General features: G+C 48.4%; 1 long non-coding RNA gene across 1 annotated transcript; it reads left to right on the top strand.

Annotated features, from left to right (window-relative positions):
• The first annotated feature begins 8,297 nt into the window (after positions 1-8,297).
• Positions 8,298-22,590, top strand: LOC122922599. Its single transcript, XR_006387150.1, has 2 exons — positions 8,298-8,510; positions 22,350-22,590. It is a non-coding gene; the product is annotated as an uncharacterized LOC122922599 (long non-coding RNA).
• The last annotated feature ends 197 nt before the right edge of the window (positions 22,591-22,787 follow it).

Below are 22,787 nucleotides of genomic sequence, written 5' to 3'. Positions count from 1 at the left end.
ATTTGTTTTCCTGATATCAGCAGATTGGAGTGCACAGATTTAAATTCACAACAGCAAAACTTTCTAAAAAATGAGAGTGAGGAAAAGGATTTTCTTACCTTATGAGGGCCTTTTTCTGCTTTTTGAAAATGAAGCTGTCTCCTTTAAGTTCTGCTGATAACGGGAGGAAATATTAGCTCCCTAACTGTGCTCGCCAACTGATATCGCCGTTTGCTCCTTTGTCTCGTTCTCACAACCGAAAACGACTGCCAGAAGTACAATCGGGAAAATCCTTGGTGTAGTGTCGATGTGTCCGCAATTCCTCCAAAATAACGTCACAGAGACGTTCTCAAGTAGGATCCAATAATGTGCCTGCTTCCAACAGCTAGGCAAGGTTTATTTATACCAGAAGATGGAAGGCGGTCTTATAATCATGACCAATTGGGAGACAGGTGATTGGCTAGAAGGCGGTCTTACAATCATGACCAATGGGGAGACAGGTGATTGGCTAGAAGGCGGTCTTACAATCATGACCAATGGGGAGACAGGTGATTGGCTGGAAGGCGGTCTTACAATCATGACCAATGGGGAGACAGGTGATTGGCTAGAAGGCGGTCTTACAATCATGACCAATGGGGAGACAGGTGATTGGCTAGAAGGCGGTCTTACAATCATGACCAATGGGGAGACAGGTGATTGGCTAGAAGGCGGTCTTACAATCATGACCAATGGGGAGACAGGTGATTGGCTGGAAGGCGGTCTTACAATCATGACCAATGGGGAGACAGGTTATGGTATGAAGTGATTGGCTGGCGAAAATGTGAATGATCGCGCAAACTTATGTCATTCTTCTGACCGCTCACTCCACTTTCATATATGGCTAAAGTCAGTTTTAGCCAAGTCAGATTTATAATCGGCCCTTTAAGACGGTAATAAATGTGGTTTGACGGTAACAGTTGAGCCGTCAGTAAGCAGCTTTACAAAAGTCGCACGTCTTTTCAAAAAAGTTGCATGTTCTATTAAAAAGTCGCATAAGATCAGCATGGTCTTCACTGGAGTGAAATTGCTAATTTTTAGCGACTTTTTAGATAGTAAATCGCAATAGTAAATCTGTCTAGAGATTCATTTACATAAGAAAACACGCCCACTTTCAGAAAACTGGCGAGCATAGCGCAGAGCCAATAAAAGTCGCAAATTTTTGAGCTAATGATAAATCTGGCCCATTGTCTTTGTACAAGTGCTTCTGGGTGCTTGCCGATAGCGATACTATCGGGTCATGCCATGTGACAAAGAGAAGGGGACTTACCTCTGACTCAGCCAGTAGATACTGGAATTGGAGTCATTCCAGCATGCCCAGGCAGCTAGGACATGTGGAAATCTGAGTGATCAGTGTTTTTTTACACCACAGCATGACTTTTCTTCCCTGTTTCGGTTTTAGGTATTGGGTAAAGTATGGCAGCATTTCTAAGCATACTTGTGTAAATGTATCGTTGTTATAGCTGCCCCCCCCCCTCCCCCTACTTTTGTCCTGGCCCCCAGTGTGCCACCCCAAAATATGAAAGCTAGAGACGCCACTGGATGCCACGATCTATCTGGGTGTGTGAATGACAGGAACACTCTGCTATCCTGCGGAGCAAGTTTCCTGCTGCTGAGTGAAGATACTTTACTGGATATGAAAAGTATCTCTGGCCGGCTGCCAACCGGTGCCGGAAAGTATTATTAACACTGACTCATACCTAACGATGACAGTAACACCTCTTACCGTAAATGTGAAGGCGCATTCACCGTCAAACAACTCCTGCAGATTTTTCTAAAAGCAGAGCACAGGGGGTGATACACAGCAGTGCTCCAGGCATTCACCCCCGCCTCCTGGTGCTCCAACTGCTTGCATATGGATAACAATGCAGATATCTCTGCAGCTGTTTAGTATACAGGCAAATGAAAGGTAATCTTTTAATCAGCATGATGAGCCCTACCAGGCAGTGTGTCTGGTTTAATAGGGCTGATCCTGGTGACAGAGACTCTTTAAACATGAAAATTACAATATAGTATTACATTAATCACCATAGCCGGCTTTATCAATTTACCATAGTAGTAGTGCATAAATATACAGTATATATTAGGAACAATATCAAAAAGCATATAGCAGTCTGATAAAACAAAAACAAAAACATAAAGAGCAAACTAATGAGGCCTCACACCGCTGTGAGGGGAGCTGTGCCTGGCACATGTGGACTTCTAAGACCTCGTGCACACGGCAGTTGGTTTGCGGTCCCCAATGCATGGGTAACATCGGTGCGGATTCCACAGACGGATCCAGACCCAATCAACTTGAATGGGTCCGTGGTCTGTCCGCACAGCAAAAAAGTAGTCCATGGACAAAAACCCCACGGAAGCAGTCTGTAGTGCTTCCGTGGGGTTCCATGCCTCCGTTCTGCACCGGACCTTCCGGGTTACGGACCCATTCAAGTGAATTGGTCCACATGATGCAGGGTGCACGCGGCCGGTGCCCATGTATTGCGGACCCACTGTTTGCGGGGCTGAGTTCACAATTCAGTTATTTCCATCAGTTATTGTGAGCCAAAACCAGCGGCGTGCCTAAGGTGTTTGGCACCCGGGGTGGGTCCTTTATTTGGAACCCACCCCTCATACTTTAAAAGATTGTGCCACCTCACAGTAGCATTGCCCTCATTGTACAACCTTCACAGTAGTTATGTCCAGATATATGCCCCCTAATATTATCCACATTGTGCCCCCTCACGATAGTTATGCCCACACTGTGCCCCCTCAAGGTATTTTTGCCTTCATTGTGCCCCCTTCACAGTAGTAATGCTCTCTCTTTGCCCCTTTACAGTAGTAATGCCTTCTATGCCTCTTCATACTAATAATGCCCATTGTGCCCCCTTCATAGTAGTAATGCCCTCTGTGCCCCCTCCATAATAATAATAAACATTGTACCCCTTCATTGTAGTAATACCTTCTGTCCCCCATTTGTAGTAGTAATGCCCTCTGTGCCCCCTTCACAATAGTAAAACCCTCTGTGCCCCCTCCATAATAATAATAAACATTGTGCCCTCCTTCATAGTACTAATGCCCTCTGTGCCCCCTCTGTGTTAATAAAACAAAAAATACAGTAACTACTCACCTTGCCCCATTCCTGAAGGTCACAGTCCTCTCTCCCCTACTGCCCGGTGTGGGCGGAGCTTATGCAGATTTCTGGGCTGCAGGCTCCTCCCACACAGGCCAGCAGTGCGGGAGAGAAGGAGCGCGGGGAACCGTGTGACAGGACCGCAGCTCCTGGCGCTCCAGCATTGCTTCTGGCACCCCCCTGACAGCGGCCACCTCCTTTGCACCAGTGACACAGAAAATAATACTTAATCAGACTGTTAATTCTGTCGGTGACCTATAGGCATTTTTTGGGGAGCAAATCACCTCCTTTACATCTGTCACACTGTAATAGAATAGTTAATAAGTCTGAATTCTGTCAGTGACATAAACCCAAAAGAAGCTCCTGTTGCAGGGAGAGGATGTGGTCGATCTGTGCCAGCTACACGCACAAGTGAAACCCCTTCCTCAGGTGCGAGTAGGTGACAGAACCTGCAGCGGTATTTGGTCGGGTCTAATGCGGCTCTACGAATGGTGAGGCCTGAACAAGTACAGGCGATAGTAGATTGGGTTGCTGACAGGGGATCCAGTTCCTTCACATTGTCTCCCACCCAGTCTCCTGCTGAAATACCACAGTTGGCACCTGCAGCCGATGTCCATCAGTCTTTCACCTCACCCCCTTGCAAATCAGCCAAGCAGTCTGAGCCCCAAGTCATGCAGCAGTCTCTTCTGCTTTTTGATGACTCTGTTAGCAGGGTTTCCCAGGGCCATCCACCTAGCTTTGCCCCAGAAGTGGAAGATATTGAGTGCACCGATGCCCAACCACTTATGCCAACAGGTGCCAACTGCTGGGACTTTCTGCACTGTGCAGACCGACAAGGAGGGCAGGGGTGAAGACTGGATGGAAGATGATGTGGAGGACGATGAGGTCCTCGACCCCAAATGGAATCAAGGTCATCCGAGTGACCTATGTAGTTCGGAGGAAGGGGTGGTGGTCGCACAGAGCCACCAGCACAGCAGAAGAGGGAGCAGGGTGCAAAAGCGGAGCGGCCGTCCTCTAGACAGTACGCCTCCTACTGCCCACCGCAGCAAGGGACCGAGCACACCAAAGCCAGCTCCAAGGAGTTCCCTGGCGTGGCAGTTCTTCAGACAATGTGCTGATGACAAGACACAAGTCGTTTGCACGCTGTGCCATCAGAGCCTGAAGCGAGGCATAAACGTTCTCAACCTGAGCACAACCTGCATGACCAGGCATTTAAGTGCAAAGCATGAGCTGCAGTGAAGTAGACACCTCAAAAACCAAGAAAGGTCTCTGGCTCCTCCTGCTTCCTCTTCTGCTGCAGTCTCGGCCTCTTCATCCACCTCTGGAGTGACAGTGCCACCTGCCACCCCGCAAACAGAGGATCTGCCAGCAACACCACCACCTGGGTCACCAAGCATCTCCACAATGTCCCACGGAAGCGTTGAGCTCTCCATATCCCAAACACTGGAGAGAAAGAGGAAGTACCCCCCTACCCACCCACGATCACTGGCCCTGAATGCCAGCAATTCTAAATTCCTGGCCTTTGAAATGCTGCCATTCCATCACTCCGCCACTACTTTTCCAGATGGACCATCCCGACTCTGCATGAAGAAGTGGCGGAAAAAAATCAGGTGTGCACTGCACAACGCCATCAGTGGCAAGGTCCACATAACCACCAACACGTGGACCAATAAGTATGGGCAGGGACGTTATATCTCTCTAACTGCCCACTCAGTAAATGCAGCGGCGGCTGGGCCTGAGGCGGACAGCGGTTTGGCGCACGTCCCACTGCCACCGAGAATTGCTTGATGTTTCTCGGTGCCTCCTGTTGCCTCCTTCTCAATGGCGGATTATAATAGGGGGTTTGGGACGGCAGCCCTGGGCCCGGCATCGTCCAACGCCGACCCGAACGCTCACTTACTGCGGCAGGGCACAGGAGTGTATAGTTCTCTGCCCCGCTGCCGATCACCACTATAGGCTTCAGGCCGAGTAGGCCTGAGGTCTATGCTGTAGTGAAATCCCGGAGCAGGCGGCCATGATGACATCATCGCGCACCTGTGTTGGTAAGCACCACAGTGACGTGTGCGCGCCTGGGCATAGGTGAGTATTTAGCTTTTATTTTTGTTTTTTGTGCCAACTTTGGGGACATTCAGAGGGGGGGGCAGCACGGGAGGAAATATTCGTGAAGGGGCAGTACATTGGGGCAAACTACTATATTGGGGCTGGCTGTGTGGGGGGCAAATTACTATGGGGGAAGTGGGGGGCAAATTACTATACGGGGGCAGTGTGGGGTGGGCGTTGTTATTGGGGAGGCACTGGAGGGGCAATTCTATTATTTCTGGGGACACTATACAGGGATTATTAACTGGAGCACAATATACAGGATTATTATTACTTGGGGTCTCTAGGGGACATTATAACTGCTATAGACACTATAGGGACATTTGGGGTAATTTATCAAACTGGTGTAAAGTAGAACTGGCTTAGTCGCCCATAGCAGCCAATCAGATTCCTCCTTTCATATTTGACAGCTCTATTGGAAATCTAGTTCTACTTTACACCCGTTTGATAAATGACCCCAATTATGTCTATTAGGGTCACAATTTTTTCAGCAGTATAGTACCTGGGGCATTGGGGAAGGGGGGGCACAACGGGCACAGTATTAAGGGTGGCAGCAGGATGACACTGTGGGGACACCAGGATGGGAAGGTTGATGGAAAAACTGAGAAATCTATGAAATAATTTGTCATGGCGGTCTGGGTCTAACGGAGGAGACAAGGAAAGAGAAGATCTACATGAGAAGAGATGTCCCTGGATGTGAGAGGTATGTTTTCTCCTTTTTTATTATAATTATATGTATTTTAAATTTGGCGACCACATTTTTAAGTTTAGGAGCCAATTTGGGGTATTTTTTTTTTTGTCTTTTTAGTCTGGAGATGTCATATGGTCTAGGAAGAGACTGTGGCGCTCACAAATCACCGCAGCCTCTTCATACAAAATAAAAATAAAAAAATAAACTAAAATGGAGGGAGGGGCCGGAGTTGGGTAATTAGCCTCGGGCCTATTATACACTTAATCCGCCCCTGCTTCCTCCTCTACCAGCTCCTCATCCGATCAGCGTAACACCTTCACCACCAACCTCAGCACAGCCAGGGGGAAACAACAGCAGGCAGTTTAAAAACTTATCTGTTTGGGGGACAAACCCCACACCGCGCAGGAGCTGTGGATGGGCATGGAACAACAGACCGACGAGTGGTTGCTGCCGGTGAGCCTCAAGCCCGGCCTGGTGGTGTGTGATAATGGGCAAAATCTCATAGCAGCTCTGGGACTAGCCGGTTTGACGCACATCCCTTACCTGGCGCATGTGCTGAATTTGGTGGTGCAGAAGTTCCTGAAGAATTACCCCGACATGTCAGAGCTGCTGCAGAAAGTGCGGGCCGTCTGTGCGCGCTTTCGGCGTTCTCACCCTACTGCTGCTCGCCTGTCAGCGCTGCAGAGTAACTTCGGCCTTCCCACTCACCGCCTCATATGCGACATGCCCACAAGGTGGAACTCCACCTTGCACATGCTGGAGAGAGATCATTACCAAGGTTATCAAGCCAGTCGTCCACAGGTGGCACAGAGGGTGGGTTCCTGCATCAACAGCGGCCAGGTACACAACGGTCCAGCCAGAGCACAATTTTGGAGGATGAGGAGGTGGAGGAGGAGGATCCGCGTTCACAGCGGGGTGGCACCCAGACCAGCTCATGGCCATCACTGGAGAGTGGCTGGGGGGATACAGAGCACACAGACAATACACCTCTCACAGAGGACAGCTTTTCGTTGCCTCTGGGCAGCCTGGCACACATGAGTGATTTCATGCTGCAGTGTCTCCGCAATGACCGCTGAGTTGCCCACATTCCAACCAGTGCTGATTACTGGGCGGCCACGCTGCTGGATCCCCGTTACAAGGACAACGTACCGTCCTTAATTCCCTCACTGGAGTGTGATCGTAAGATGCACGAGTACAAGCACACTCTGGTAGACGCGCTGCTGGTGGCATTCCCACCCTCCAGCAGGGGCACAGTGGAAGCACAAGGTGAGGGCAGAGGACGAGGAAGAGGTCGCCAATGCAGCAGGGGCACTGCCAGCTCCTCAGAAGGCAGGGTTAGCATGGCCGAAATGTGGAAAAGCTTTGTCAGCACACCACAACAACCAGCACCACCAGCTGATATGGAACGTCTTAGCAGGAGGCAGCATTTCACCAACATGGTGGAGCAGTATGTGTGCACACGCCTACACGTACTGAATGACGGGTCTGCCCCCTGCAACTTCTGGGTCTCCAAATTGGGCACATGGCCTGAGCTTGCCCTTTACGCCTTGGAGGTGCTGGCCTGCCCTGCATCCAGTGTATTATCTGAACGTGTATTCAGCACGGCAGGGGGTTATCACAGACAAGCGCAGCCGCCTGTCTACAGCCAATGTGGACAAGCTCACGTTCATTAAAATGAACCAGGCCTGGATCCCTCAGGACTTGTCCGTACCTTGTGCTGAGTAGACAAGTATGCCTCCTCCATCTCTTCCACCTCCTCCTCCACTCGGACCTCCACCTCCTGGCTGAAGATTATTATTTGTTATATTGGCAGAGTAGTGAAGTACATCGGCCACACCCTAAAAAATGGCTAAATGTCACACACAGAATTAACAGACAAATAAATAAATTTTGTAAAGGAAAAACAAAACAAAAAAACAACAAAAATAGTGTTGGCTTCCTCCTCTGCCACATCCACTGCCTCTTCAACCTCCTACTCCACTTGGACCTTCGCTTCCTGGTTCAAGATTATTTTAGATTTTTATGTATTTTATGTTATTTTAAGTCCTATCCACATTTGTTTACGAGGCAATTGTCCTGCTCCTACCTCCATTTTGGTTCCATTTGCAGCCCTGTAGCCCTTTTTATGACTATTTTACAGCAATTTTACAGCCCCAAAGTTCAGGTCACAATTGACTTCTATGGGGTTCGGGTTCAGGGTCAAATTTCGGACCCAAACCAAACTTTGAAACAAAGTTCGGCCAAACCCGTTGAGCCCGAACATCCTCGGGTCCGCTCATCACTAGTCATTAAATGTAATTTCACAATTCACTTTCCTATTGTTCAATATTGTCCTGCTAGTCCTGATTGTTTCACAATGTAATTAATGAAGGCGTCAGGGTGAAGCTCCGGTTTCTGGGCTGTCCTGACTGGTATAAGAGCTGAGTACACTGCCGGCAGCATCACTCTCAGCCTGTGATAGGAGGAGTAATATCGGCGGACGGTGACACGATGAGACTCTGCGTTGGGCTTCTGATGATTTGGGCTCTGGTGATGCCTGGAAATTCTGCTCCATATGAGAAGGACAATGAGTCCAACGATGATAGACCCCAGGTGAGGTCACTGTGTATCCACGTGTTCTCCTGTCTGCACACAGGATATTGGATACTGTATTTGATGTCAGTATATTGTATCATATATACTCCATGTGTCTCTATAGTCCATAGGTTAATATGCATCATTACATATGGTACATTGTATCCAAGGCTCCCTATGAACATTCATTTTCCTTTACAAGGCGACCATAATATTTTGCGGTCCACAAATTGCGGATCCAAAAAACCGAGATACCGGCTGTGTGTTTCCGCATTTTGTGATAGAAAATGACTATTCTTCTCCGAGATTACTGACAAGAACAGGACATGCTCTATATTATTTGCAGGGCCACGGAACTAAGGATGCGGACAGCTCACGGTGCGCTGTTCCCATCTTTTGCGGCCCAATTGAAATGAATAGGTCCGCACCCGTTCCACAACATTGCGGAACAGATGCAGACCTAGAAACATGCTCTGAATGCGCTCTTATTCTGAGTACACACTGTATCCAAGTCTTCATCAACTCCCTATGTAATATTCCCTCAAACCTAAGATACATTGTATCTGAGGGTCCCTCCACCCCCCATGCAGTATTCTTTACTTACATACCTTCTACCACAATATCCCTCTGGGCCCCAATGTAATATTCTGTTTCATTATTTACATTGTATCCGGATCTAGATATTTATGAATCAACTAATTGGATGTTTCCCGAATCTTTACCTTTATGACCAGATGAGTCTCAGGCAGAGGGTGTGTCATACAACTATTACTGCTTCATTACACAGTGATCTGTAATTACTTCCATTATCCCAACTCTATTTACAGGAAAGAAAAAGTTATTAACCCTTTCCCGACCACCTTACGAATATATATGTCGGCAGTCGGGACTTTAAAGGGGTTTTCCCATCACAGACAATGCTAGGATATGCTTCCCATCACATATTGCTAGGATGTGCCCCCATTGTCTGATAGGTGCGGGTTCCACCTTTGGGACCATTTTTATAATCATTTTTAAGTTTCAATGACACATTTGAAGACCCCCTGATGCACCCCTAGAGTAGAAACTCCAAAAAAGTGACACCATTTTGGAAACTAGGAGATAAGGTGGCAGTTTTTTTGGTACTATTTTAGGGTGCATATGATTTTTGGTTGCTCTATATTACACTTTTTGTGAGGCAAGGTAACAAAAAATAGCTGTTTTGGCACCATTTTTCTTTTTCCTTTTTTTACAGTGTTCATCTGACAGGTTAGATCATGTGTAGAGTTGAGCGAACACCTGGATGTTCGGGTTTGAGAAGTTCGGACGAACTTCCCGGAAATGTTCGGGTTCGGGATCCGAACCCGAACTTTCGTCCCGAACCCAAACCCCATTGAAGTCAATGGGGACCCGAACTTTTCGGCACTAAAAAGGCTGTAAAACAGCCCAGGAAAGAGCTAGAGGGCTGCAAAAGGCAGCAACATGTAGGTAAATCCCCTGCAAACAAATGTGGATATGGAAATGAAATAAAATAAAAATAAAATAAATAAAAATTAACCAATATCAATTGGAGAGAGGTCCCATAGCAGAGAATCTGGCTTCACGTCACCCACCACTGTAACAGTCCATTGTCATATATTTAGTCCCAGGCACCCAGGCAGAGGATAGAGGTCCAGTAACAGAGACTCTGGCTTCATGTCAGCAGAGAATCAGTCTGCATGTCATAGCAGAGAATCAGGCTTCACGTCAGCCACCACTGCAACAGTCCATTGGCATATATTTAGGCCCAGCACCCAGGCAGAGGAGAGAGGTCCCGTAACAGAGAATCTGTCTTCATGTCAGCAGAGAATTAGTCTGCATGTCATAGCAGAGAATGAGGCTTCACGTCAGCCACCACTGTAACAGTCCATTGGCATATATTTAGGCCCAGCACCCAGGCAGAGGAGAGAGGTCCCGTAACAGAGGATCTGGCTTCATGTCAGCAGAGAATCAGTGTTCATGTCATAGCAGAGAATCAGGCTTCACGTCAGCCACCACTGCAACAGTCCATTGTCAGATATTTAGGCCCAGCACCCAGGCAGAGGAGAGAGGTCCCGTAACAGAGAATCTGTCTTCATGTCAGCAGAGAATTAGTCTGCATGCCATAGCAGAGAATCAGGCTTCATGTCAGCCACCACTGCAACAGTCCATTGGCATATATTTAGGCCCCAGCACACAGGCAGAGGAGAGGTTCATTCAACTTTGGGTTGTCCCGCAATATAATGGTAAAATGAAAATAAAAATAGGATTGAATGAGGAAGTGCCCTGGAGTCCAATAATATATGGTTATGGGGAGGTAGTTAATGTCTAATCTGGACAAGGGACGGACAGGTCCTGTGGGATCCATGCCTGGTTCATTTTTATGAACGTCAGCTTGTCCACATTGGCTGTAGACAGGCGGCTGCGTTTGTCTGTAATGACGCCCCCTGCCGTGCTGAATACACGTTCAGACAAAACACTGGCCGCCGGGCAGGCCAGCACCTCCAAGGCATAAAAGGCTAGCTCTGGCCACGTGGACAATTTAGAGACCCAGAAGTTGAATGGGGCCGAACCATCAGTCAGTACGTGGAGGGGTGTGCACATGTACTGTTCCACCATGTTAGTGAAATGTTGCCTCCTGCTAACACGTTGCGTATCAGGTGGTGGTGCAGTTAGCTGTGGCGTGTTGACAAAAGTTTTCCACATCTCTGCCATGCTAACCCTGCCCTCAGAGGAGCTGGCCGTGACACAGCTGCCTTGGCGACCTCTTGCTCCTCCTCTGCCTTGGCCTTGGGCTTCCACTTGTTCCCCTGTGACATTTGGGAATGCTCTCGGTAGCGCGTCTACCAACGTGCGCTTGTACTCGCGCATCTTCCTATCACGCTCCAGTGCAGGAAGTAAGGTGGGCACATTGTCTTTGTACCGTGGATCCAGCAGGGTGGCAACCCAGTAGTCCGCACACGTTAAAATGTGGGCAACTCTGCTGTCATTGCGCAGGCACTGCAGCATGTAGTCGCTCATGTGTGCCAGGCTGCCCAGGGGTAAGGACAAGCTGTCCTCTGTGGGAGGCGTATCGTCATCGTCCTGCCTTTCCCCCCAGCCACGCACCAGTGATGGGCCCGAGCTGCGTTGGGTGCCACCCCGCTGTGACCATGCTTCATCCTCATCCACCTCCTCCTCATCCTCGTCCTCCTCGTCCTCCAGTAGTGGGCCCTGGCTGGCCACATTTGTACCTGGCCTCTGCTGTTGCCAAAAACCTCCCTCTGAGTCACTTCGAAGAGACTGGCCTGAAAGTGCTAAAAATGACCCCTCCTCCTCCTCCTCCTCCTCCTGGGCCACCTCCTCTTCCATCATCGCCCTAAGTGTTTTCTCAAGGAGACATAGAAGTGGTATTGTAACACTGATAACGGCGTCATCGCCACTGGCCATGTTGGTGGAGTACTCGAAACAGCGCAACAGGGCACACAGGTCTCGCATGGAGGCCCAGTCATTGGTGGTGAAGTGGTGCTGTTCTGTAGTGCGACTGACCCGTGCGTGCTGCAGCTGAAACTCCACTATGGCCTGCTGCTGCTCGCACAGTCTGTCCAGCATGTGCAAGGTGGAGTTCCACCTGGTGGGCACGTCGCATATGAGGCGGTGAGTGGGAAGGCCGAAGTTACGCTGTAGTGCAGACAGGCGAGCAGCAGCAGGATGTGAACGCCGGAAGCGCGAACAGACGGCCCGCACTTTATGCAGCAGCTCTGACATGTCGGGGTAGTTGTGAATGAACTTCTGCACCACCAAATTCAGCACATGCGCCAAGCAAGGGATGTGCGTCAAACCGGCTAGTCCCAGAGCTGCAACGAGATTTCGCCCATTATCGCACACCACCAGGCCGGGCTTGAGGCTCATCGGCAGCAACCACTCGTCGGTCTGTTGTTCTATACCCCGCCACAACTCCTGTGCGGTGTGGGGCCTGTCCCCCAAACATATGAGTTTCAGAATGGCCTGCTGACGTTTACCCCGGGCTGTGCTGAAGTTGGTGGTGAAGGTGTGTGGCTGACTGGATGAGCAGATGGAAGAAGAGGAGGAGGAAGCCGAGAAGGAGGAGGTGGCAACAGGAGGGAAAGAATGTTGCCCTGCGATCCTTGGCGGCGGAAGGACGTGCGCCAAACAGCTCTGCGCCTGGGGTCCAGCTGCCACTACATTTACCCAGTGTGCAGTTAGGGAGATATAGCGTCCCTGGCCATGCTTACTGGTCCACGTATCTGTGGTTAGGTGGACCTTGCCACAGATGGCGTTGCGCAGTGCACACTTGATTTTATCGGATACTTGGTTGTGCAGGGAAGGCACGGCTCTCATGGGACAGCAAGCGACATGAGCTGTTTGAAGCTGTCTGTGTCCACCAGCCTAAATGACAGCATTTCATAGGCCAGTAGTTTAGAAATGCTGGCATTCAGGGCCAGGGATCGAGGGTGGCTAGGTGGGAATTTACGCTTTCTCTCAAATGTTTGTGAGATGGAGAGCTGAACGCTGCCGTGTGACATGGTTGAGACGCTTGGTGACGGAGGTGGTGGTGGTGTTGGTGGTACATCCCCTGTTTGCTGGGCGGCAGGTGCCAACGTTCCTCCAGAGGCGGAGGAAGAGGCCGAGGCGGCAGCAGCAGAAGAGGCCGAGGCGGCAGCAGCAGAAGAGGCCGAGGCGGCAGCAGCAGAAGAGGCCGAGGCGGCAGCAGCAGAAGAGGTAGCAGGGGGAGCCTGAGTGACTTCCTTGGTTTTAAGGTGTTTACTCCACTGCAGTTCATGCTTTGCATGCAGGTGCCTGGTCATGCAGGTTGTGCTAAGGTTCAGAACGTTAATGCCTCGCTTTAGGCTCTGATGGCACAGCGTGCAAACCACTCGGGTCTTGTCGTCAGCACATTGTTTGAAGAAGTGCCATGCCAGGGAACTCCTTGAAGCTGCCTTTGGGGTGCTCGGTCCCAGATGGCGGCGGTCAGTAGCAGGCGGAGTCTCTTGGCGGCGGGTGTTCTGCTTTTGCCCACTGCTCCCTCTTTTGCTACGCTGTTGGCTCGGTCTCACCACTGCCTCTTCCTCCGAACTGTGAAAGTCAGTGGCACGACCTTCATTCCATGTGGGGTCTAGGACCTCATCGTCCCCTGCATCGTCTTCCACCCAGTCTTGATCCCTGACCTCCTGTTCAGTCTGCACACTGCAGAAAGACGCAGCAGTTGGCACCTGTGTTTCGTCATCATCAGAGACATGCTGAGGTGGTATTCCCATGTCCTCATCATCAGGAAACATAAGTGGTTGTGCGTCAGTGCAGTCTATGTCTTCCACCGCTGGGGAAGGGCTAGGTGGATGCCCTTGGGAAACCCTGCCAGCGGAGTCTTCAAACAGCATAAGAGACTGCTGCATAACTTGAGGCTCAGACAGTTTCCCTGGTATGCATGGGGGTGATGTGACAGACTGATGGGCTTGGTTTTCAGGCGCCATCTGTGCGCTTTCTGCAGAAGACTGGGTGGGAGATAATGTGAACGTGCTGGATCCACTGTCGGCCACCCAATTGACTAATGCCTGTACCTGCTCAGGCCTTACCATCCTTAGAACGGCATTGGGCCCCACCATATATCGCTGTAAATTATGGCGGCTACTGGGACCTGAGGTAGTTGGTTCACTAGGACGTGTGGCTGTGGCAGAACGGCCACGTCCTCTCCCAGCACCAGAGGGTCCACTAACACCACCACGACCATGTCCACGTCCGCGTCCCTTACTAGATGTTTTCCTCATTGTTACCGTTCACCACAACAACAAAAATATTATTTGACCCAATGTATTGAATTCAAATTCAGGCCTTTTTTTGCAGACACCTTACACTATCTGGCATCTATTTAGGTACCGTATTAGACTAATACAGGCACAGCAGTAACCACAGATTTAGCTGGATATAAATTTGAGGCCTATTATTTAGGCGCTGGGTGACAGGTATAGGTTTACGGACAGAATTAGACTGGGATATGCACAGTAGCGTGTGTGTGAAGTTATTGAGAATGACCCTATCTGCACCTTGAATATTATATACCCTTTTAGAGATGGATTTAAAGTAGGCCTGATACAGCAGAAACCACTAATTTAGAGAATTGCTAAGTTGGGAATTGTATTTCAACCCAGAACAAAAACTGTGCTTTGACGGACACTAAATAACTTGACCAGCCTCAGCAATAACCACAGATTTAGATGAATATAAATTTGAGGCCTATTATTTAGGTGCTGGGTGACAGGTATAGGTTTACAGACAGAATTAGACTGGGATATGGCCAAAAAATAACCACACTATTGATGGTTAAATGCACTTGGTGTGACAGCTTGACCCTGATGTAGGATTTAGCCAAAAAACAACCACACTATTGAGGGTTAAATGCACTTGGTCGCAGCTTGTGCTGGCGCACCACAAGACACAAATTGGCCGCCGATCACCCTAGAAAAAAGTGAATGAAAAACACTCTGGGCAGCCTAAAAACAGTGAGCAATTGAATAGCAGCAGTTCAATCATCCACAGCTGCAGATCGATCACTGAATGAAGTCTTTTGGAGGAGTTAATCACTGCCTAATCTCGCCCTAACGTCGCAGCTGCAACCTCTCCCTATGCTGATCAGAGCAGAGTGACGGGCGGCGCTATGTGACTCCAGCTTAAATAGAGGCTGGGTCACATGGTGCTCTGGCCAATCACAGCCATGCCAATAGTAGGCATGGCTGTGACGGCCTCTTGGGGCAAGTAGTATGACGCTTGTTGATTGGCTGCTTTGCAGCCTGTAACGGCACCGTTTCAGCAGACAAGGGGTTAAAATCCGTTCAGGCGATATGCCCCTTTCCGAGATGCAGGCACAGCTACTGCAGAACACCAACCTCCCGAACTGGATACAAAATAGCACTCCAAACTGGAACCTCGCGAGTAGCTGTCAGCAGGCGAACAGGAAAAGCATTCAGTCGGCTTACACTCCTGGCAATCAGTCTCCAACAGCATACAGGGAATCCCCCAATAACGAGACAAGGCTCCGTGTTGAGGGTCAAGCAGTGATCTGATGTGCTGGCACACCCAGCCTGGTTTTTATTACAGTTTTTGCAGATACAGGACAGATACAACATATCCCCACAATGCATCATGGTTTCCTCCCCTCTGTCCCGGAGACGACCGAACACAATCCAATTATCTCTCAGGACAAAGGGGAGATCGCCAATACACATGTGGGGACAACAGGACAGGAATCACCACCCAAACACACAATGGCACACCCCCACAGCAAACACAGACATTTAACATATCCCCAGATAGCTCAAGTCTGAGTGCATATCATTAGGTGAATGGCACTCAGAATACACAAATACAATAATATTAGCTATCTGGGTGCCCTCACATAACATACAATTTAACCGAACGCATAATAACATAAAATACAATTCTACAGACAGATTTAAGCTGTGCGGCCGGTCTGTCTTCTCCTTTACAGTTACTATGGGCCATAATCCTGAGGCAAGAGGCTTTTAAACAGTCCTCTCCAAAACCCAGTGGCGAGGTTGGTTTCGCCACACATCTCCCCCCCCCAGGGAAGACTAACCAGATACCTGACCTCACGCCGGTCGGTACCTGAGTTAGTCTGGCAGCCCACCCACAACAAAATACTGGACCTGCTGAATTTCGTAGCCTGTCTCTGTCCAGTAAGTCCACCAATGTTATATTGGTAGCTGGTACTCCCGGTCTCTGTGTTGCTCCCTGGTTTGGAGTGGAGGTTGCTTTGTGGGCAGGGATCAGCGGTACTCAGCCCTGGTGCCAGCGCTACCACGGAAGAAGCCTGGTTGGAGCCTGGTTGTTGGAGGGGGAGACCGACTGTCTCCCCTTTGGCTGAACTGCCCTGTTGCTGGGGGACAGGAACAACTGTCCCTACCCCCTGTGCTGTAAGTGCAGAGACCACGGTCCCATCTGCACAGTTGTGGGGCTTACTGTCTCCCCCTGGTGCGTTAAGCTGCCGCTGGGGAGAGGGGGTAGCGAGCTCCTCTCCCATACATACTTCCAGCCGCTGGGGAGAGTGACCGACCGCCTCCGCTCACAATACAGTGTCCTGCTGCTGGGGAAAGGAGACTGGGCTCTCTATTCCCTGTAGGACACTCTGCCGCTGGGGGACAGGACCGACTGTCTCTGCCCCCTGTAACTCCGTCTGCCGCTGGGGAATGGAGACTCGGCTCCCAATTCCCAAAAAATCATGCTGCTGCTGGGGGGCAGGAACAACTACCTCTGCCCCCTGTAACTCAGCCTGCCGCTGGGGAGGGAGGCCGCTGCTCTCCTCTCCCTGCATTTCACACTGCCTTCCCGGCACATCACTCTGCTGCTGGGGGGCAGGAACAACTACCTCTGCCCCCTGTAACTCAGCCTGCCGCTGGGGAGGGAGGCCGTTGCTCTCCTCTCCCTGCATTTCACACTGCCTTCCCGGCATATCACTCTGCTGCTGGGGGGCAGGAACAACTACCTCTGCCCCCTGTAACTCAGCCTGCCGCTGGGGAGGGAGGCCGCTGCTCTCCCCTCCCTGCACTTCACACTGCCTTCCCGGCATATCACTCTGCTGCTGGGGGGCAGGAACAACTACCTCTGCCCCCTGTAACTCAGCCTGCCGCTGGGGAGGGAGGCCGCTGCTCTCCCCTCCCTGCACTTCACACTGCCGCTGGGGAATGGAGACTGGGCTCCCACTGTCCCGCAACCGTAACTTCCGATGGAGGTCCACCCAACGTGGCAGCTGACCGTCACCTTCTGCCCGGTATAGTAGGGTCGTAGACACTAGATTCCTCACGAACTTCACGTATTTCTCACCTGGATTGGGTCCGAAGAAGTTCAGCCGCAACCACATCATACGGTCAAATTCCTCCACAGAGTATCTGTACTCCACTGCTGGTTCCATCCTGGTGCTTTTAGGGTCACTGTACTGAGACATGCGTTGCCCTTAAATTGTAGAATCCACAGAAATGGTGTCTCCTGTAGCTGTCCTTCTGGCTGTAGGAACGATCCCACTGCTGCCACCAATGTAACGGCACCGTTTCAGCAGACAAGGGGTTAAAATCCGTTCAGGCGATATGCCCCTTTCCGAGATGCAGGCACAGCTACTGCAGAACACCAACCTCCCGAACTGGATACAAAATAGCACTCCAAACTGGAACCTCGCGAGTAGCTGTCAGCAGACGAACAGGAAAAGCATTCAGTCGGCTTACACTCCTGGCAATCAGTCTCCAACAGCATACAGGGAATCCCCCAATAACGAGACAAGGCTCCGTCTTGAGGGTCAGCAGTGATCTGATGTGCTGGCACACCCAGCCTGGTTTTTATTACAGTTTTTGCAGATACAGGACAGATACAACATATCCCCACAATGCATCATGGTTTCCTCCCCTCTGTCCCGGAGACGACCGAACACAATCCAATTATCTCTCAGGACAAAGGGGAGATCACCAATACACATGTGGGGACAACAGGACAGGAATCACCACCCAAACACACAATGGCACACCCCCACAGCAAACACAGACATTTAACATATCCCCAGATAGCTCAAGTCTGAGTGCATATCATTAGGTGAATGGCACTCAGAATACACAAATACAATAATATTAGCTATCTGGGTGCCCTCACATAACATACAATTTAACCGAACGCATAATAACATAAAATACAATTCTACAGACAGATTTAAGCTGTGCGGCCGGTCTGTCTTCTCCTTTACAGTTACTATGGGCCATAATCCTGAGGCAAGAGGCTTTTAAACAGCCCCCTCCAAAACCCAGTGGCGAGGTTGGTTTCGCCACACAGCCTTTCAAAAAGCGCCAAGAAAGCGGCGAACACCGAACTCGAACCCGGACTTTTACGAAAATGTTCGTGTTCGGGTCCGTGTCACGGACACCCCAAAATTCGGGTTCGCTCATCCCTAATCATGTGCTATTTTTATAGAGCAGGTTTTTACAGACGCGACAATATCAAATATGTTTGTTTCAGTTTTACATAATCAAGCATTTTTGAAAAAAAGGATTTTTGGTTTCTCCATATTCTGAAAGCCATAGGGCCAGATTTATCACGACTCTGACAGCTCATTCCACTTTCACATATGGTTAAAGTCAGTTTTAGCCGAGTCAGATTTATGATCGTCCCTTTAAGACTGTAATAAATGTGGTTTGACGGTAGCAGTTTATCCGTCAGTAAGCAGCTTTACAAAAGTCGCACGTCTTTACGAAAAAGTCGCATGTTCTATTAAAAAGTCTCATAAGATAAGCATGGTCCTCACTGGAGTGAAATTGCGCATTTTTTTGCGACTTTTTTGCGACTTTTTAAATAATCGCAATAGTAAATCTGTCTAGAGATTCATTTACATAAGAAAACACGCCCACTTTCAGAAAACTGGCGAGCATAGCGCAGAGCAGAAAAAAGTCGCAAATTTTTCACTCCATTATTCTGACTTGAGCTAATGATAAATCTGGCCCATTGTTTTTTCAATTTTTTGGGCGACTGTCTTAGGTAGGGTCTCATTTCTTGCAGGATGAGATGACAGTTTTATTGGTACTTTTAGTGATGTAAGGTGACAAAAAAATTGCTTTTTTGACACCGTTTTTGTAAAATTATGGTGTTCAACTGAGGGGAAAGGTCTTGGCTTTTTTTTACCTTTTTATTTTTATTTTTTTACTGTGTTCACAATAAAAGCATTTTTGAAACAAAAAAAATCATGTTTTAGTGTCTCCATATAATTTCTGAGAGCCATAGATTTTTATTTTTATTTTTGGGCGATTGTCTTAGGTAGAGTCTGATTTTCTGCGGGATGAGATGACGGTTTGATTGGTACTATTTTGGGGTGCGTTTGAATTTTTGATCGCTTAGTATTATACTTTTTGTGATGTAAGGTGACAAAAAAATTGCTTTTTGACACCTTTTTTATAAAAAAAAATTTATGGTGTGCAACTGAGGGGATAGGTCATGTGATATTTTGATAGACCTGGTTGTTATGGACACGCTGATAGCTAATATGTCTATTTTTTTACTTTTAACACAATAAACACATTTTTGAAACAAACAAAAAATCACGTTTTAGTGTCTCCATAGTCTTTTTATTTTTTGACCGATTGTTTTATGTAGGGGCTCCTTTTTTGCAAGATGAGGTGACAGTTTGATTGGTTGATCATGTGATATTTTTATAGAGCCAGTCGTTACAGACGCGGCAATACCCAATATGTCATTTTTTCATTTTTTTTAATGAAAAACACATTTTATTTACTTTTTTTTTTTACTTTTTTTACTTTTTATTCAACTTCTGGGGTGTGATCCCCTCTGCAATGCATTACAATAAAACCTGTATTGTAATGCATTGGCTTTTGGCTTTTATGCTGACAGTTTGCCTGTGATACCGAGCCTAAGGGGCTGGATTCCACAGGCTTCATAGAAGGAAACCCCACAATGCCTATGGAAGGCATCGGGCTGCCTTCTCTGCCATCATGTCTCCATCACTGCAGAGCGGGGACCCGATGGAGATGTCTGAGGGCACCCATACCCTCCGCAAACCCTCTGCATGCCTCGGTCAGCTTTGAAAGCGGCATGCAAGGGGTTTATATTAATAAGCCGGCATCAGTGTTTTCACCGATGCTGGTGTATGCAGCAGGGGCCCGGGAGTCAGTGATTGCCCGGTCCATGCTGTTCATCGGGCAGGTGAAGCTCCTGCACCTGCCCAATCAGCCCGCCGTACATGTACGCCGCTGGTCATTAAATCACATCCACCAGCGCAGTACGTGTACAGCGGAGGTCATCTACGGATTATATCACTGGACACCAGAAGCTAAAACATCAAATCACTGTACACCAGAAGCTAAAACACTAAATGACTGGACACCAGGAGCTAAAACATTGAATCACGGGACACCAGAGACTAAAACATGAAATCACTGGACACCAGAGACTAAAACAAAACAGTAAATCACAGGAAACCAGGGACTAAAACATGAAATCACTGGACATCAGGAGCTAAAACACTAAATGACTGGACACCAGGAGCTAAAACACTAAATCACTGGACACCAGGAGCTAAAACATTGAATGACTGGACACCAGAGACTAAAACATGAAATCACTGGACACCAGAGACTAAAACAAAACAGTAAATCACAGGAAACCAGGGACTAAAACATTAAGGCCTCTTTATTTACGTTCCACCAAAAAATTGTCCTATTATTGTCCGCATCAAGCATAGGACTGTTCTATTAGTGGCCAACTGTTCCGTTCCGCAAAATACGAAATGCACACAGATGTCATCCATATTTTTTGCGGATTTGTTTTTTGCGGACCACAAAATACATACGGTCGTGTGCAAGAGGCCTAAATCAGAGGGCACCAGGGAGGTACGAGCTGGTACCAAACCGACTTTGGATTCCTAATTTAAAATGTTTTTAAAGATGCAGAAATGAATCCCAAATTAATTTACCAAAGTCTCGAGCGACTTCAGGTGAAACGAAGTTACCTACACGGAGCCAATACATTTTAATGCTTGTGCTCCCCAATAATACACTTCAGAAACAGATAATCTGAAAATACTATTATTACACAGATAGTGCCCCCTTCAATAATTATTGGCACACCGTGCCCTAAAATATAACTGTGCCCAGCAAATAGTGCCCCCGAAACTTATAGTGCCATAAACAGTGTCCTCCAAAAATAATTGTGCCAAGCTGATACGGTGCCAGGATGCTTCCCAAAGTAACAGTCCTCCCAAAAGCTCCACCAATAGTAATAATCCTCTTCCAGAGTGCACTATGTGGTAACAGTGCACCCAATAGTAATAATGCCCCTTATTTTTCCCCCAGAAGTAATAATGCCCCCATAGTGCCCCAGTAGTAATAATCCCCCTATAATGCGTGCCAGTGCAAAAAATGACCCCTTATAATGTTTGCCAGTAAAATTATTCCCCCTTGTAACGTGTGCCAGTATAAAAATGGTCTCTCACAATGTGCCCCAAGTACAAAAAATGCCCCCTTATAACTGGTGTTAGTACAATAAACTGCCCCATTTTAGTGCCCCCTGTACAAAGGATGTCCCCTTAGGGCCTCCTATAATGTGTGACGGTACAGAAATGCTCCTTTTTATAGCCACAATGTCCCCACAGAGCTTTCTAGTTACAAAATAATGACCCCCACCCAGGGGCCTAACTAACAGTGGCAGAGCAAGAGGGGCCCCAGTCTTAGTTGGGATTATCCTATCTTCTAATGGAGATGAAAACTTGGTCAGGACTCTACCCTCTGAAGGAACAACTTTTAGCAAATGAGGCAGCGGAAAAATGGCCCAAGGGTCACTGAAAAGGGTTTAGACGGAAGCCCTTCTGTCCTGTGTGGGGGGCCTGGTTTGATCTTTGCTATGGGGCCCTTACTTCTCTATGTACGCCACTGCCCCCACCTCATTGTGGCCCAACAGCATACCGCCAAATAAAACTAATAACCTCAAATACTTCCCTTCATTCTGCTGTCAGCGAATCAGTACCAGGCATGGACCTCTTCCAGTCTGTGCCCCGAGCTCAGGCGGTGCGATAATGATGACCCCGGCCTCTGATAGGCTCCAGGAACTAGGACTAAAGCTTATTAGAGGGAACGGTGGGCCAAGGAGACATCGCTCCCGTGCCCCATCACAGCATTCAACTGCATTGCTGCCCTCAGTAAAGAGATGTGTAGAGATAAGCGTTTCCACAATGCTGCTGCTCCCCTCTTGCCCCTTCCTGGTGCAGACGCCTGGGCTCGCCTCATTGGCGGTGCACCCCTGAAATCACACATCCGTCTCCTAACATCCAGCAACGAATATAACAAATTCTAATTTTTCATGCAGAAAAACGATAATGATGATGATAAAGATGATGACAATGATGACGATGACAATGATGACAATGGAGAAGACAGGGAGTGGGAAAAAAAATCTACAACCATGAAAATGAATGTACAAACAACAACACAATATAAAGAAAATAACATTGATTTGCCTGGCAAGCTATGTCTGGGGTGTATCAATGACATGATGAAAAACCTAACAAAACCAACCATAAAATAATAAAAGGTTAATAAAGATACATTATCAAGAGTGTCCTTCATAACTGTGATATCTGTGGTGTTACATAGGACTGCAGGTGACATCTACTACATTATCTGTACTCAGAGAGTTATCACTGTGTTATCTGTGGTGTTACATAGGACTGCAGGTGAAGTAAAAGAAAAACAAAACAAAAAAACAACAAAAATAGTGTTGGCTTCCTCCTCCGCCTCTTCCTCC

This window comes from Bufo gargarizans, unplaced genomic scaffold, assembly GCF_014858855.1.
Source record: "Bufo gargarizans isolate SCDJY-AF-19 unplaced genomic scaffold, ASM1485885v1 fragScaff_scaffold_549_pilon, whole genome shotgun sequence".
Classification (NCBI taxonomy): Eukaryota; Metazoa; Chordata; class Amphibia; order Anura; family Bufonidae; genus Bufo; species Bufo gargarizans.
Note: the sequence above shows the minus strand (reverse complement) of the source record. Positions and strands in the feature narration are given on the sequence as shown.